Source organism: Rattus norvegicus, chromosome 10 (assembly GCF_036323735.1).
Source record: "Rattus norvegicus strain BN/NHsdMcwi chromosome 10, GRCr8, whole genome shotgun sequence".
Lineage (NCBI taxonomy): Eukaryota > Metazoa > Chordata > Mammalia > Rodentia > Muridae > Rattus > Rattus norvegicus.
The window spans coordinates 37,315,901-37,332,009 of NC_086028.1; positions in this window are offsets into that span (position 1 = coordinate 37,315,901).

Sequence of the window (16,109 nt, forward strand, 5' to 3'; positions counted from 1 at the left end):
CCTGTAGATTTCTTGTTCAAATATTTAAGCATTTGTTAGATTTTGACATCAGAAGCAGGGTTTGATCTATACTTCCTGTGGCTATTGATGAGAGGGTCTTTACACAGAGGCTTTGTCTGATGTGTGACCCAAGAAAGAAAAACAATGAGGCAAGTGGCTGTAAGAGTCACATGCCACCCATGTCTTCATTCAGGGACGGAGCCAGGTGGTTGGTCATCCCACACTTGATCTTCTAGGCACTGTACAACCTCAGGGGAGTACCCTTCAAAGTGGCTTCCTTGGTAAATTGAGGCCTTTATGCCAGTTGGGCTTTGGTGGTAAATTCTACCTGGAAGGTGGCCAGAGGAACCTAATGACTTTTGGGCTCAACTGTGTTTGTGACCAAGCCGGATAATTTCCTTGAGAATGGCTGTCACAAATCCTACCTTGGGGTGAGGAATTGCCTCAGGGGCTATGCATTTGATGCCCATCCCAAGGACACTCACATATCCTTCAGTAGCTTGTTAGGCCAAGTAACTGCAAGAGGTGGGGCCAGGATTTGAACCTGGTGTCTTGGCTTTGGAATGATGCGCCTAGTCTAGGCTCTTAGTCTTTCTGTCTTGGAGCACCATCTCCTTCAAAAGGAGCACTACAGACACAGGCTGCAGCAGGCAACCCCGTCAGGCTCATTGATGAAGCAACACAGAGCCGTATCAATACCAGGACAATGCCATTGATTTTAGTGGCATTTAGATCACAAGAGCCTGTCTGAAGCTGCGCCCCGAGATTTATGCTCCCCACATCCATTAGAGCTAATGGGAAATGCCTGCATAAATCATGAGTAGCAATGGGGAGTTACAGCTCCAAGTCGCCCTTGGTGTATTTTAACTGCCTGCACTGAATTGAAGCACTCATCCTTTCTGACTAGCACGCGTCCCCTTGCTAGTTTCCTAGAGGAAGCCTGGAGCTGGGAGGAAAAGTCCAAAGCCCTGGGCTCTGGGTATTGTGTAGCTGTGTGTGCTCAGGTAAATTATGCAACCTCTCTGAGCTATACTCAGACTTCCCATCTGGACAATGAAACCCACATCTCAGGCTGCTGTTGCCAGGAGAATTAAGGCCCTGAGCCCAGTGAGAACCAACACTCCTTTCCTTCCACCATTTCTCCCTCCTTGTGGGATGTGGGTGGGCATGGGGGATGGTTGTGAAGCTTCCAACATGATGTCCTAGTTAGGGTTTCTGCTGCTGAGATGAAACTCCATGACCAAAAGCAAGTTTGGGAGGAAAGGGTTTAGTAGGCATAAGATTCTACCTCATCATCAAAGAATCAGGACAGGAGCCCAAGCAGGGCAGGAACCCAGAGGCAGGAGCTGATGCCAAGGCCATGGAGGAGGGCTGCTTATTGGGTTGCTGCATCTCATGGCTTGCTCAGCCTGCTTTCTTATAGACTCAGAACTCCTAGCCTAGGGAATGGCCCCACCCACAATGGGCTGAGCCCTATCCCCATCAATCATCAATTAAGAAAATGCTTTACAGCAGGCCTTATGGAGGAATTTTTTTTCCCTCAGTTGAAGTTTCAGTTTCATCCTTTCCAGATAAGTCTAGCTTGTGTCAAGTTATATAAGACTAGCCAGCAGACGTGAGGGGTGTGTGTGTGTGTGCGTGTGTGTGTGTGTGTGCACATGCATTACACTTTGTGTATAGAGTTCAGAGGATAACATTGGATTTTGATCCAGTCCTTCCAGCGTGGTTGAGACAGGGCCTCTTCATCATGACTACTCCAGGTTAGCTGCTTGGGAACTTCTTTGTCTCTTATTCTCTGACTCACATCTTGACTCATGAGAACACTAGAGACACTAGAGAACCCTCACTCTACTGACTGTGTTTGGCTTTATTTGGTCTCTGAGGATTTGAACTCAGGTTCTCATGATTGTGTGGCAAGTGCTTTACCCACTGAGCCATCTCCCCGTCATTTTCTTCTCCTTAATCTCCCAGTGTTGTGCTCTGTGCCAGCCTCCAGTAGAACCTGACTGTGTAAGACAATGCACGCTCCACTTTACCTGAATATGTCCAGACTGCTGTGTTCTCTGCCCCTGGACCACACATTCAGGTCTGCTTGGCTTTCCTTCAGTCCCCTCTGGGATTCCTATCAGTGCTGAGTCAGGGTGTTCCCACTGTGTTTGTGCGAGGGCCGAATTTACACATAGCCTCTGAGGCACTCAAAAAGCCAAGAATTTCTCAATCTGCCCAACTGCCAAAGACCAAACACCTGGCAGGAGGCATCTCAGGGGAAGAGCAGTTTATTTTGGCTCCTAGTTTGAGGGAAGGAATGGTGGGAGGTGGTTCTGTGGTGTCAGGTGGTTTTGTGGTTCCATGGTGGCCAATAGTTGGTTGCAGAGTGACCAGTGGTTCTGTGGTGGCAGGACATTGTAGCTGGAACTCCTCAGATCTTTGTGAACAGAAAGCTATACACCTTAAGACTCACTTCCTCAAGGCACTAGCATCTCCTCCAACAGTATTACCACCTGGGACCAGGTGTTAGCACAGGAGGCTGGGGTGGGGGGTGGGAGGAGAGAGAGAGAGAGAGAGAGAGAGAGAGAGAGAGAGAGAGAGAGAGAGAGATATGTGATGTGTGTGTGTGTGTGTGTGTGTGGTGCGGGGGTAGCTTACAACTTAAATCACAGTAATGTCCAGTCAGAAAAATCTGAATGCTTTCAAGGTAAGACTCATCAGGAGCATTGCCCTCCTTCCTCTGGGAGTGCAGCCTTCTGGAAATGCAGACTTCTGTTTTTCCATCAGTGACCCAAGAGAGGTTTATCGCTGTGGGTTTGGTACCTGAGGGTTTTGACTGAGAGAACTCCAGGGGTCCTGACCTGACAGCCCAAGCCAGAAGTTGAGTACCTCAGAAGAGAGGTGAACCTTGTGGCCATGGCTTGAGGCAATGGGCATTCCCAAAAGTATTTCAGTGCTGAAACAAAGGGTGTCCTGATGGGGTGAGACATGTCACCCCACATCTGTTGAGACTTCCTGAGCCTTTCTGCTGTCTTCCAGGCCAGAGATGTGGAAGCTGGCCTTCAGAAGACCACTTCTTTTGCTATTTCCTCAAATCTATTGTTAATAGCTAGCCAGATGCTAACATCTGACAACGGATGCGCTCATGTTGTCCAGATTAGCCTTGAACTTGCTACAGAGCTGTGGATAACCTTGAACTCCCAGTCCTCCTGCCCCTATCTCCTGAGTGCTGGATTGAGATGGGCATCACCTTACCTGACTGATACTGTGTTGGGGCAGGAACCCTGTGTGTACTAGGCACATAGTCAACTGGGTGGCATTTCTAGCCTTGACCATGCTTTTTAGAAAAGATGTGTGTTTGTGTGCCTCTGTGTACATGAGTGCATGGGCCTGTGAAGGCCATGCTCCTCGGCATGAGCATTACAGCCGCTTGTCACCTGCCTGATGTAGGTGCTGGGAACTGAACTCGGATTCCCTAGAAGAGCAGTATGTGCTCTTCACCATCGAGCCAATGCTCCAGCCCCATTGGCCATGATCTTTTTAACCATCTCTGTGGGCATTTCACATGGTCACATGGGGCTGGTGATACAAAGAAAAGAGCGGATGGCAAAGGTGAAGGCTGTGTTCATTCCCTTAAGCACACCCAAATCCAGAGAGGGGATTTGTGTTCCGTGAAGCAGTGCACAAGTCACTGAGACAGGGGACTGCCATCCTCGATCCAGGTTCAGGGGAGAAAGTGTGAGAAGGTGCTTGTTTTGTTGTTTTGCGCTCTCTCTCTCTCTCTCTCTCTCTCTCTCTCTCTCTCTGTGATGTGTGTGCGTGTGTGTGGTGTGTGTGTGTGTGGTGTGTGTGTGAGTGTGTGTGGTGTGTGTGTGGTGTGTGTGTGTGGTGTGTGTGTGTGTGTGGTGTGTGTGTGTGGTGTGTGTGTGTGTGGTGTGTGTGTGTGGTGTGTGTGTGTGTGTGTGTGGTGTGTGTGGTGTGTGTGTGTGGTGTGTGTGTGTGGTGTGTGTGGTGTGTGTGTGGTGTGTATGTGTGGTGTGTGTGTGGTGTGTGTGTGTGGTGTGTGTGGTGTGTGTGTGTGTGTGGTGTGTGTGTGGTGTGTATGTGTGTGGTGTGTGTGGTGTGTGTGGTGTGTGTGGTGTGTGTGGTGTGTGTGTGTGTGTGGTGTGTGTGTGGTGTGTATGTGTGTGGTGTGTGTGGTGTGTGTGGTGTGTGGTGTGTGTGGTGTGTGTGTGGTGTGTGTGTGGTGTGTGTGTGGTGTGTGTGTGTGGTGTGTGTGTGTGGTGTGTGTGTGTGGTGTGTGTGTGTGGTGTGTGTGTGTGGTGTGTGTGGTGTGTGTGGTGTGTGTGTGTGGTGTGTGTGTGGTGTGTGTGGTGTGTGTGGTGTGTGTGTGTGTGTGTGTGTGTGGTGTGTGTGGTGTGTGTAGTGTGTGTGGTGTGTGTGTGTGTGGTGTGTGTGTGTGGTGTGTGTGTGTGGTGTGTGTGTGTGGTGTGTGTGTGTGTGTGGTGTGTGTGTGGTGTGTGTGTGTGGTGTGTGTGTGTGTGGTGTGTGTGTGTGTGAGTGTGTGTGGTGTGTGTGGTGTGTGTGTGGTGTGTGTGGTGTGTGTGTGTGGTGTGTGTGTGGTGTGTGTGGTGTGTGGTGTGTGTGGTGTGTGTGTGTGGTGTGTGTGTGTGGTGTGTGTGTGTGGTGTGTGTGGTGTGTGTGGTGTGTGTGTGTGTGTGTGGTGTGTGTGGTGTGTGTGGTGTGTGTGGTGTGTGTGTGTGTGTGGTGTGTGTGTGTGGTGTGTGTGTGTGGTGTGTGTGTGTGTGTGGTGTGTGTGTGGTGTGTGTGTGGTGTGTATGTGTGGTGTGTGTGTGTGTGGTGTGTGTGGTGTGTGTGGTGTGTGTGGTGTGTGTGTGTGTGTGGTGTGTGTGTGTGGTGTGTGTGGTGTGTGGTGTGTGTGTGGTGTGTGTGTGTGGTGTGTGTGGTGTGTGGTGTGTGTGGTGTGTGTGGTGTGTGTGTGTGTGGTGTGTGTGTGGTGTGTGTGGTGTGTGTGGTGTGTGTGTGTGTGTGGTGTGTGTGGTGTGTGTGGTGTGTGGTGTGTGTGGTGTGTGTGTGTGGTGTGTGTGTGTGGTGTGTGTGTGTGTGGTGTGTGTGTGTGTGGTGTGTGTGTGTGTGGTGTGTGGTGTGTGTGGTGTGTGTGTGTGTGGTGTGTGTGTGTGGTGTGTGTGGTGTGTGTGGTGTGTGTGGTGTGTGTGTGTGTGTGGTGTGTGTGGTGTGTGTGTGTGTGGTGTGTGTGTTTGGTGTGTGTGTGGTGTGTATGTGTGGTGTGTGTTTGTGTGTGGTGTGTGTGTGTGGTGTGTGTGGTGTGTGTGTGTGTGTAGTGTGTGTGGTGTGTGTGGTGTGTGTGGTGTGTGTGTGTGTGGTGTGTGTGTGTGTGGTGTGTGTGTGTGGTGTGTGTGGTGTGTGTGTGTGTGTGTGTGTGTGTGTGAGTTGGTGAAGATGGAATAATCTGGGAGGAAGAATCTCAACTGAGAAAATGACACTATCAGGTGGCTTGTAGGTTAGGTCTGTGGGAGACATTTTCTTGATTTATGGTTGATATGGGAGATCATCATGGCAGATAGTAGGTGGAGGCAGATAGCATGTGTTAGAGCAAAGCTCCTCACCACATTACAGCTGGGAAACAGAGAGACAGAAGGAGTCAACCTCTTTCCATAAGGTTTACCTGCAAGGGGTTCAATTATTTCCCAACAGTGCCGCCAGCTGGTAACTAAACTTCTACTCAATATGAGCTCTTCCCATCCAGCTAGGGAAGGTGGAGTCTGATGGAGGCAGGATATGGTCTTCCGGCTGCAAGTCCCCAGGACGGATGGTTTGGTCTCATGCAAACAATTGTGATGGTGAATACTCAGTTCATTTCTGTGGCTGTGACAAAATCCTGACAAAAAGCAACTTGAAGGAAGGCTTATGTGGCTCACAGGTTGAGGGCTCACAGTTCGAGGGTATACAGTCCTTTGTGCCAGGGAAGGAAGGGCAGCAGGAGCATGAGGCAGCCGGTCACAGTCTATCCACAGTCAGGAAGTGGTGAGGGCTAATCGCCATTGTTCATCTTGCCTTCCTCTTTTGATTCATCCCATGACCCATACTCACGGAATGGTACCACCTAGAGTTAAAGTAGGTGTTCTCTCCTCCATTAACCTAATCTAGAATCTCCCTCATGAACACATCCAGACTTTTGATTCTAGATCCCATCAAACTATGATTAGTGTTGGCCATCTCAGTGAGCATGCTGGAGACTCCAGCTTTTATTAAGGACTAGGCATCCTTGAGGACTGATGTGGAAAAGTCTCATCTCCTGTGTGATAGGCTGGATCACTGGCCCTCACCTCCTAGCCCCACCATGTCAGCAAGGAATGAGCTGCCCAGGCTCTGTGGGAATTACTCTCTGGTCTTTCTAGCCCCCTTTGCTGAGCATTCCCCAAGGAGAGCACTTTGGGTACCTGAAAATTTACAGAGATGTGTCAAAGTCCCTTCATCGCCAAGCCAATAAAAATAAAATTGATGGCCCTCATAAAAATGATTGCTCTGTTCTCAGATGGCTCCTTTAGAGCTGACTGGGTGAGGTGTATATCTAATAGATCCGCCAGAACCTGATTGCCAGTGGGGTCTCTGGACCTTCAGGTAGCTATAGATGGAGATGCCACTTCTTCAGGCATCTGGGCTGTGCGTGTGGAACAGGATGGAAAGATGGCGTGACCGTACATCTACTGGATCAAGAATGTGGACACACGAGCCTCAAGGCTGCTCTGAGGCGCTATGGAGTAGTCTGAGTGCAATGTGTAGAGGGCTGATGGTGTTATCTGTACACTCGTGTGTGTGCGTGTGTGTGCGTGTGTGTGTGTGTGTGTGTGTGTGTGTGTACATGTGTGTGTGCGTGCTTATAAAGGCTAGAGCCTTGTGTGTCTCTCTGTTTTTCTCCTTTGTGTTTTGAGGTAGGGTCTCTCAGTTTCTGATCAGAGAGCACTGATCCAGTTAGGTTGGCTGGCCAGCAAACCCCAGGGGTGTCCACCTATCTCTGCTTCCCCAGCTCTAGGGTTATGACAGTGTGTTACTATATTTCTGTTTTTCACGTGGGGTCTGGAGTTCAACTCAGGTCCTTGTGCTCATGTGGCAAGCACTTCACTGACTGAGCTATCCAACCCTCGCTGTATTTTATTAGGGTGCATAATCATCTCTGAGAATCTTCTTTCTGGTACCACAATGGGGAAATAAACCGAAGCCTGTGTTTCTAGATGAAGTAGAACCAGGTGTAGCGGAGCTCATATCCCAAGCAGAAATCAAACACAGAGTTTGTGCATATGGAAGAGAGTGTAGTAGCTGCTTTGAGAAAGCTACTAGCTGCTATCTCAAGGCCAGCTAATCCCAGCGAATAGTTGGGCTCCTTCATGGGCGAGGGGTTTGATGCAGTCTTCATAGAAACTCACCATTTCCTCCTGTCTTCCCAGAGACTCTGAATGTGGTCAGAATGAGTTTGACACAGGTGCTCTGTCACCTGGACAGATGTCCCTCCTGCTCACTGGTAACAGCCATCCTCACTTTCAGCTTAGCCATGTGTCTAACATGTGGTGTCTAAAATCATTATAAGCTGAATCTCTTTTAACACTCTAGGCATCTGGTGATACATTGATATTGTGATCAATAATGATGGGCAATATTTACTGAGCGTCTACTGTGGGCTAGAGATTGCCTGGGGGGATGTAGCAGAGACTATGAACGTCAAGGTTCTTATTCTCATGGAATATGTATTCTACAAACATCACCAGCTTCCCTTTCCCATAGAAGCCAAGACCAACTCTTATTTTGCCCTGTCTCTAGCAGATCCTTATCACGGTGATACCCTACATCAGATGAGTAATACCAGGTCCAGTGTGTAATAGACTGTGCCATATAGAAGGTCCCAAAAGATACAAGGTAGAAAGAATATCCCCTAGACCAAGCAGGTAGACTCGGGGAAGGGACAGGATGTAAATGGCCCCTTCCCACCTGACTTCCAGGTCTCCTGCTAAAAGGCCTGCTGGCTCTGAGCCTCTCCCAGGCTGGTTTACCTTTACTTCCCTGTCCCAGACAGACAGGGAGCCTTAGCTCTTCATAGCATGTGAAATGGGGCTCAGGGGCTCCTCCTTGGATCCCATCTTTAGAAAAGACAGTTACAGAATTCCCTCTGTTTCCTACAAGGCCCACTAGGAAGGGACTTCTATTCATCCTGAAGGCAGCTCATTTTATCTCTGTGGAAAGAGGATTCTCAAAGCTAAGGGCAGGGGTGGGACTCAAGCCTTGAGCTCTGGGCTCCAGGGTCTTGTGTGTGCACCAAACTGTATGAGCTGTTTTCCGAGTCTTTCCTGGTGTGGGCATCATTGCTTTGTCCTAATTGTTTGGCTCTATTTGGTTTTATTGTTACATTAGGTCCTGGGAGATGATTACATTTCATGAAATGGAGTGATTGATTGACCTTTTGAAATGTCAGCTGCTGCTCCGGGGCTCCAGGGGATTTTGCGAGCCTTGTGCATCCACGCTAGCAAGGCGCTCCTCTAATGGGCGAGATACCAGCAAGGGGGGAGCTTGCAGTGGAGGACCTGAGGCATAAAATCATCCACAGAGTTTGAACAAATCCTGCCTTGATGTGGGGTCAGAGCACAGGAGAGTGGCAGCAAGAAGGCAGGGAATCAAGAAGCTGCCAGTCTGTTATGGAGCTGGATGCTAATTCAGTTCCTGACACACTCCTTTCAGAAGAGAGAAACTCTTCTCCCATGGGAACTATCCCAGATGGTTACTTCCTGCTAAAACCAGGGTGTTGTGGTCATGACCTGCTGATGAGCCCCTCCCACACTCTTCTTGGACACTCCCAGTTCCTTCATGGGTGACTGTGGCCTGACAAGAGCCCCTGTGTAGCCACAATGGCTTCCAGAGAATCATGGAAATCACCATTCATTGGGAACTATTCTTCCTGCTTTAAAAGATGGCCCCTGAGTCCTACATCGCTTCCAAATGTAAAGGCTTTGTCAGACCAAGGGAGAAGAGTGAGATTAAACTGTTTTGCTTCCTGACATGCCAAAGGCAATGGCCAACAGTCTATGCTCATGAGTGTCTCAGTGTGTGTTCTGTAATGCTCACAGGGAACCAGGATGTAACGATAAAACGTTCTGGGAAGTGACTTTTAGGAAATTTCCCAACACAATGGTTGGCAATGTTATGATCCAGGTGCATTTTGTCTGTTCCCTCTCCCAAAGGCTGGCATGCTGAGTACTTGGTCCATTGTGCTGTATAATTCTTTTGGGACCCTGGTTAGTTCCTGTCAGAGCCAGTTGATTTTTTTTAAAGGGGTGGTGGTGGTGGTGGTGGTCCTTGCCTACCTCTCTGTCTTCCTATTTTATTGTGTAATGTCTTTGGCATTACTCACCCTCATCCCTCACTAAGCCTTAGCCATAAGCAAACAGTTGAAGCCACCATATCTTAGACTGTCAGCCTCCAAAACCACGAGCAAAGTAAACCTCTCCACTTTATAAAGGATCCAACCTAAGGCGTCTTGTTATAGCAACAGCAACAGACCAACACAATACATGGTATGTGAAGGTCTTTAGGTAAGTCTTCACTGTCTTCAGATTGTTCACTCTTCAAGGCGTAGACTATTTTATTTTATTCTTTAGAAAACTGGTAATTCTAGTACATCAACGTTAGTGTTTTTCTTTTCGCTGACATGCTTAACCAACCAGGAAATCCTTTTGGTAGCCATACTTAGTAAATGAAATATTACCAATCAACTTCCTAGTATTGATTACAATAACACCACACAAGTAATTATAAGCATGACGGCCACTCTGACAGGGATGAAGTGAAATCTCAGTACCTTTTTCTTTCCCAAGTGAGAGATTTATTTCCAACATCAATTGCATATCAGACAGTTGCTTGTGGAGTCAGAATAAAATCTGAAGTGGAATATTCAAACCCCTATAATATACTGCAAGTGGCCTGGCGAGATAGGCCACTGGGTACAATAATAATACAAACGTTATGAGTGTAACCAACTGCTTTATGATTGGATTTGAGTGCCATTCCACAGGGGGGGGGGAACTGAAGGCTAGAAGTTCATAGGCACTAGGGAAAAGCCTATTACTATTATATTATTTCATTATATAGACACAGTTTCAAACTGTCTTCTAAATATATATGTATATATCTATATCTATCTAATATCTATAATCTATCATCTTATCGATAGCTATACCTATATCATCTATACCTCTATCTATCTATCTATCTATCTATCTACCTATCTATATCTTTATATCTATATTCCACATAGAGGAATGAAGCTCTTAATCCTCAACAGAGAAGTGAAGAAGACAGGGATTAGCCAAACTAGTCAAAGTGCAGAGAGCAAGTATCTGTGGACTGCTCAGAACACCTATATCACACCCCCATACACAAGGCTCATGGAATGTCCCAGAAAGGGGGAGGGGCGCAGAAAGACTGGTAAGAGCCATAAGGTTGAGGAGGACTGGGCAAGAGAATATCTATCAAGACAGAACCACTGTAATCACGAACCCACAGCAGCTGTGGTTGTCTGCACAGGACCTGTATAACATCTAGCCAGTCAGCATTCTAGCACTGATGAGGGAGGGGCCACAAGCTCCTTGTACTAACTGAGAAGATATTGACAGTTGATGGCTGGTAGAAGAAGAGCAGTCAGTTTCTAAAGGTGTAGTCCCTGGTAGGTTGACCATACTCTATGGTCCTAGACTCATGAACTTATAGGCAACAGTAATTAAACTTACTGGTTTGTAAATAACAAAGAAGTCATGAATTTGGGGGAGCGAGAGATGGGTTTGATAAAAGAGATGAGAATCCAGGAAGGATTGGAGGAAGAGGGTCAGAGGATCAAAGTATGTTGTGTACAAAATTCTCAAAGAATAAACAAATATACATATATTTTATGATTTACATTTCTTTTATCATGAGTCCTTTGAGAAGTTTACACAATGTGTTTCGATCATATTTGTTCCCCATACTCCTTTCTTACTCACCCAGCTTTATATCAATTAAAAAAATTTCCTTGAATTTTTTTTAAGATTTATTTATTTAGTGTGAGTACACTTTACTCACTTCAGACACACCAGAAAAGGGCACTAGATCTCATTACAGGTGGTTGTGAGCCATCATGTGGTTGCCGGGAATTGAACTCAGGACCTCTGGAAGAGCAGTCAGTGCTCTAACCACTGAGCCATCTCTCCAGCCCCCTAGAATTTTTCTTAATGGAACTTCTGAATTTTTAAAATCAATTCTTTGAAGTCTCAGTGTCTTGTCTTTAGCCTACCAATACAGCTTTGAGCTGTGTTTCTTTATAGCTCTAAAGATATTGAACATAGAGTTTCATGAATTTATTGGCCATTTGTATTTCTTTTGAAAAGCGTTGGTTCAGTTAATTTGCCATTTTTAAAAAACATGGATTACTTGTTCTGTTGGTGTTTCTTTCTTTCTTTTTTTTTTTTTTTTGAATTCTTCATATTCTCTTGGTGTTAATCCATCGACGAGGACAAGCTGGCTCAGATTTTTCCTTCTATTCTGTAACTTGTCTCTTTGGTCTGTTAATGGATTCCTTACTCTGCACACGTATTTTAAGTCTGTTAGTTCTCATCCTCACTTCCAGAGCTAGCAGAGACCTATTCAGGAAGCTATGGCTAATGTGTCTTAACATGAACACGCACTTACAGGGATGGGTGAGGACTGCTTGCAGGAACACTGACGAGAGAGAGAGAGAGAGAGAGAGAGAGAGAGAGAGAGAGAGAGAGAGAGAGAGAGAGAACGCTATTCCTGAAAGCTCACCCCAGCAAGGGTGAAAAGGGACAAAACCTGGACTCCCCAGGTTCTCTGCATGGCTTACAGACAGCTCAATAGGTCTGAGAGTCTCTCAAGCTGCTCCACCTTATCTGGATCAGCAGTTCTTACTGTTTATATAGCTTTGGTGTGGGAGGATTTTTGTGTATAGGGCTAGTTTTAGGGACCTTCTAAGAGTCTTAATGGACCTCCCTTTAGAACTCCGTGACTTTTGTGGAGTTTCTCTCCAGAATGGAAGGCTTTGACTTAACTCACAGGAAACCACTTCACAATGCTCTAACATCCCAGGATGGCAATGTGTACCACTAGGGCCCCATGTGGCCCATCTGACACCACATTTGGCATGAAGCAGGGCCTTCCACTCTCAGATCTGGTCCCCTTCTCAGTGACCATAAGGTATAAACGACAGGTATACAACCTTGGTGATGGTGCCTGCCCGTGGCTACATTGGGGACCTTCTTGGAAGAGGACCCATTGAGTATCTGTGCATTTGTTCCATGACATATCTGGGTATGGCCTTTCTTCATATGAACACTAATAACTTTATATTTTGTGTTCTCTTTGGTAAGGACCTGGAATTTAAGGCTAGCATTATATTGCATGTTAGTCTGTGTTGTGTCTTGGTCACTGTGACTGTAAGGAGGTATGGAAAACATAATGATTTTCTCGAGGGGTCTCTATTGCTTTAGATATGTTATTAGGGCTGTACTCATAGAAACCCCCAAACCACCAGTCACTTACCTAAGGCTTCTGGTTGAGCCAATCTCTCTCTCTCTCTCTCTCTCTCTCTCTCTCTCTCTCTCTCTCTCTCTCTCTCCTCCTCCTCCTCTTCCTCTTCCTCCTCCTCCTCCTCCTCCTCCTCTTCCTCCTCCTCCTTCTGCCTTCTCCTTCTTTTGGTTTTGTTTTTTAAGACAGAGTTTCTCTGTGTAGTTCTGACTGTCCTGGAACCCGCTCTGTAGACCAGACTGGCCTCAAACCTCTAGAGATCTGCTTGCCTCTGCCTCCTGAGTGCTGGGATTGAAGGCATTCACCACCACCACAGTTCCTTACTATTAACAAAAATGCAAAACAAAACAAAGCTCAAATATCGAAACAATCAAATACAAAACTTGGCACAAGGGAGCTATGGTATAGGGGTGGTGGTGGGGAGGAAGACTCCCCCCTTCCTTCTGTTTAAGCCCACAGAGCTGAACTCAGCTGATCTCCAGCCCAAGCCCCCCCTGCATCCTTCTGGTGGCTCTTCCTGAGGCTCCGCCTGGCCACGGTTCCGTACTTCTCCCTCTGCCCATCACCGCGCCCATTACAGGACAGCTGTCTCAAATCCCATGTAAGTGGTGGCTATGTAGATGCATACGTGGAATACTGCTATTTCCCTGCAGAGATGTTGTCCCTACATTGTCTTCCGTGGGAGACCAAGAGAGGCTGGAACGAGCAGAGCAGTCTAGTGTAACCCCATGTTCTGGAGCAATCAGTGCCTCTCGTTTGGATAGACAATTTCTTCCACTTCCCCAGGGACTCATGACTCCAGAAGGTCCTGTGATGAGTGACCTTGCAGGACTCCTGGACTTCCCCACCCTTCTGCTCAGAACCCTGCAGGGTTCTAGTTCATCTGTGACTTGTATCACTCGGTCCGTGTATTCTTTAGGAACTGTGAGACCTCCCTCTGTAAGCTGTTTCACTTCTGGAAACTTCCCCAGCCACTTCCTCTTCTATCTCTCCTCCATGTGGTCAGGACAGACTGTGGTCGTTTGCACAGCCCATCTAATGTTTTACAGAAATGTCTGATGGGGAATGGTCCAGCCAGCCTGCTGCAGGGCTAGGAAGTGGATCACAAGGCCTGCATTCAGCAGAGACTCTCCTGGTATCTGATGCGGGCTCTGGTGTAAGTGACTGTCCAAGGAGACCATAGAGCCCCGGGCTTCTGTGACTGAGCCTGACCCTGACTTTGTGAATATCTTCTCTCAGCCTGCCCATCCGAGCGGCAGCCTGTGCAGGAGCCCCTTTATGGCGATCTAATTGGAGTGGTAACGGATGGAGCATTCTACCACCGCTAACAGCGAGATTGGAATTTGAGGAGACGCAGAGACAAATTACCTCTGAATTTTCTTGCAGCCGTAAAAGCTTTTTACTGTATAGTAATTTTCCATTTCTGCTGCAGGCATATTTGCATATTGCTTAACAATTTATCTCCTGTCATTTGTCAGATATTATCCATCTCCAGTTAATAAGCTAAGACAGGTCGTATTAAGACTTTGCAGGCTCACCTCAGCAGTCCTGATGCCCTGCCTCCAGGCCTCCTTGCAGGGAGAGCAGACTGAGAAGCTTGGCTACGTGAGAGGCCCTGTCCTCAGCTCCTTCCACTCCTTGTCCCCATGTAGACGAGACAGGAGCCATGGGCAAGAAGTGCCCTATCGTGGCTGTGTCTCTGTTGCCTTCGGAGGCACCAATATTCCAGCCCTCCTTTGATTTGGCAGCATTTGGATTTTATTCCTGGCTCTGGCTTCCCCGGCTGCAGAGACCCATGCTTATTCCTTTTTGTCCTTGGAACTTCTAAAACAGGCACTCTAGAACAAGGTTCATTATCTGACCACTTTATTTGTGTGTACATGCATATTTAAACACACACACACAATGCATGCATGCACCACAGACATGTACATATTTATGTGCACACACACATACCATTTCTTTCAGGCCAAGGTTTCCATGGAGCCCCAGTCTGTGGGACAGGTAAATGGAGGTGTTGGCAGACAAATAGAGGATGGATCCCTGTATTCCTGCCTGTTCACACAGGACCCCAGTGCTCCTGTGTACAGAGGTCCCAGGGTACTTCCTAGACACTTGAGACCCCAGGACCAGAGTGGGAATGTGCCTGGCAGAGTGTTCTTGGTCCTGGCCCTAGCCCTGACACGTGAAGTTTTGGACTTGTCAATGCATTTGTCTAGCACTTGCTGCTTCGGGAAGGAAGCAATAGCATTTTCCAGTTTTTAATTAAGACGCTAAGATTATGCTCACTTTGAGTTCCTGGACTGGTAGTAGGTTCTGTTAGCCATTGGTAGACAGATTTTTGAGAGGAAAGAAAAATGGTTTGAAGCGGAATGTGTGATTAGATTTGCATAATTGAATTGAAATGGAATTAAAGGGTCGTGTGTTTACACAGCAATGCCTAAAATCAGATCGCAGTGATGGGCGCTCAGTACTAAAATGGGCTCCTTAGGGACGTGTGAGTATCTGCTTCCCAGAATGTGTACGAGCTAGAGAGAAGTTGGGCTTGGGGGCTGGTCTCTTGGACTGCCTAGAACTGGGCCACAATGATATTGGTGATGATGGTAGTGCTTACCAAGTGCTTCCAGGAGCCAGAAGTCATACCATGTGGCTGACATAGATATCCTTAGGGGATCTTCATGTCACCCGAGCCCAGGCAGGGATCCCACAGAACATATTCTCTTAGCTATTGGTTGTGTATCAGAATGAGGCCTGTACTCTCACCTTAAACTGGGAATGGTTTCCACTGTGAACACGCCAAGCAAGCATGTGCTTTCTATGTGTCCACCGCCATTCTTTCTTAGACATTTGCCTTGTGCTCTTATTCTGATCTGAAAATGAGGTGTCAACGCATGCCAATCAGAGGATATGGGCAAGGGAACTAAGCATCTGTGACAAGTGGTGACAGACCATCATAGACTGCTAAGATGTGTCCTCTGTGGTTAAATGCACTGCCCAGCAATGCCAGTGTGTGCTTAGCCACTAAAGAACCTGGGACGTGTGTGTGTGTGTGTGTGTGTGTGTGTGTGTGTGTGTGAGAGAGAGAGAGAGAGAGAGAGAGAGAGAGAGAGAGACAGAATGAGGACTCATCCACTCAATGTGGAATGCCAACAAGACCAAGTCTTGACAGTCTTGATGGAGACATTGACATTTCTCATTCACACAGAATATATTCAGGATCCATATGTGTGTGAAGTTGCAGAGAGACCCATCCTTCAAAGGTTATGAGAAGTTCCACTCTTACATCTCTGAGATTGTCTGTCTCCCACAGAGTCAAAAATCCAGTAGAATTTACAAATGAAGCCTGGAAGTGGTGCCCTCCAGAATAGAGTTGGATCTCCTCAGCTATTCTACTTTTCTCGCCCACAGAAAGCCTGGGGAACAGGGCAGGTCCTCATACTTGGAAAGCAGGCACTGAACTGACTGAGCTGTCTCTGGAGCATGACTCGTACATGCAAAGATCTGGCGCCCAGTGTTTGCAT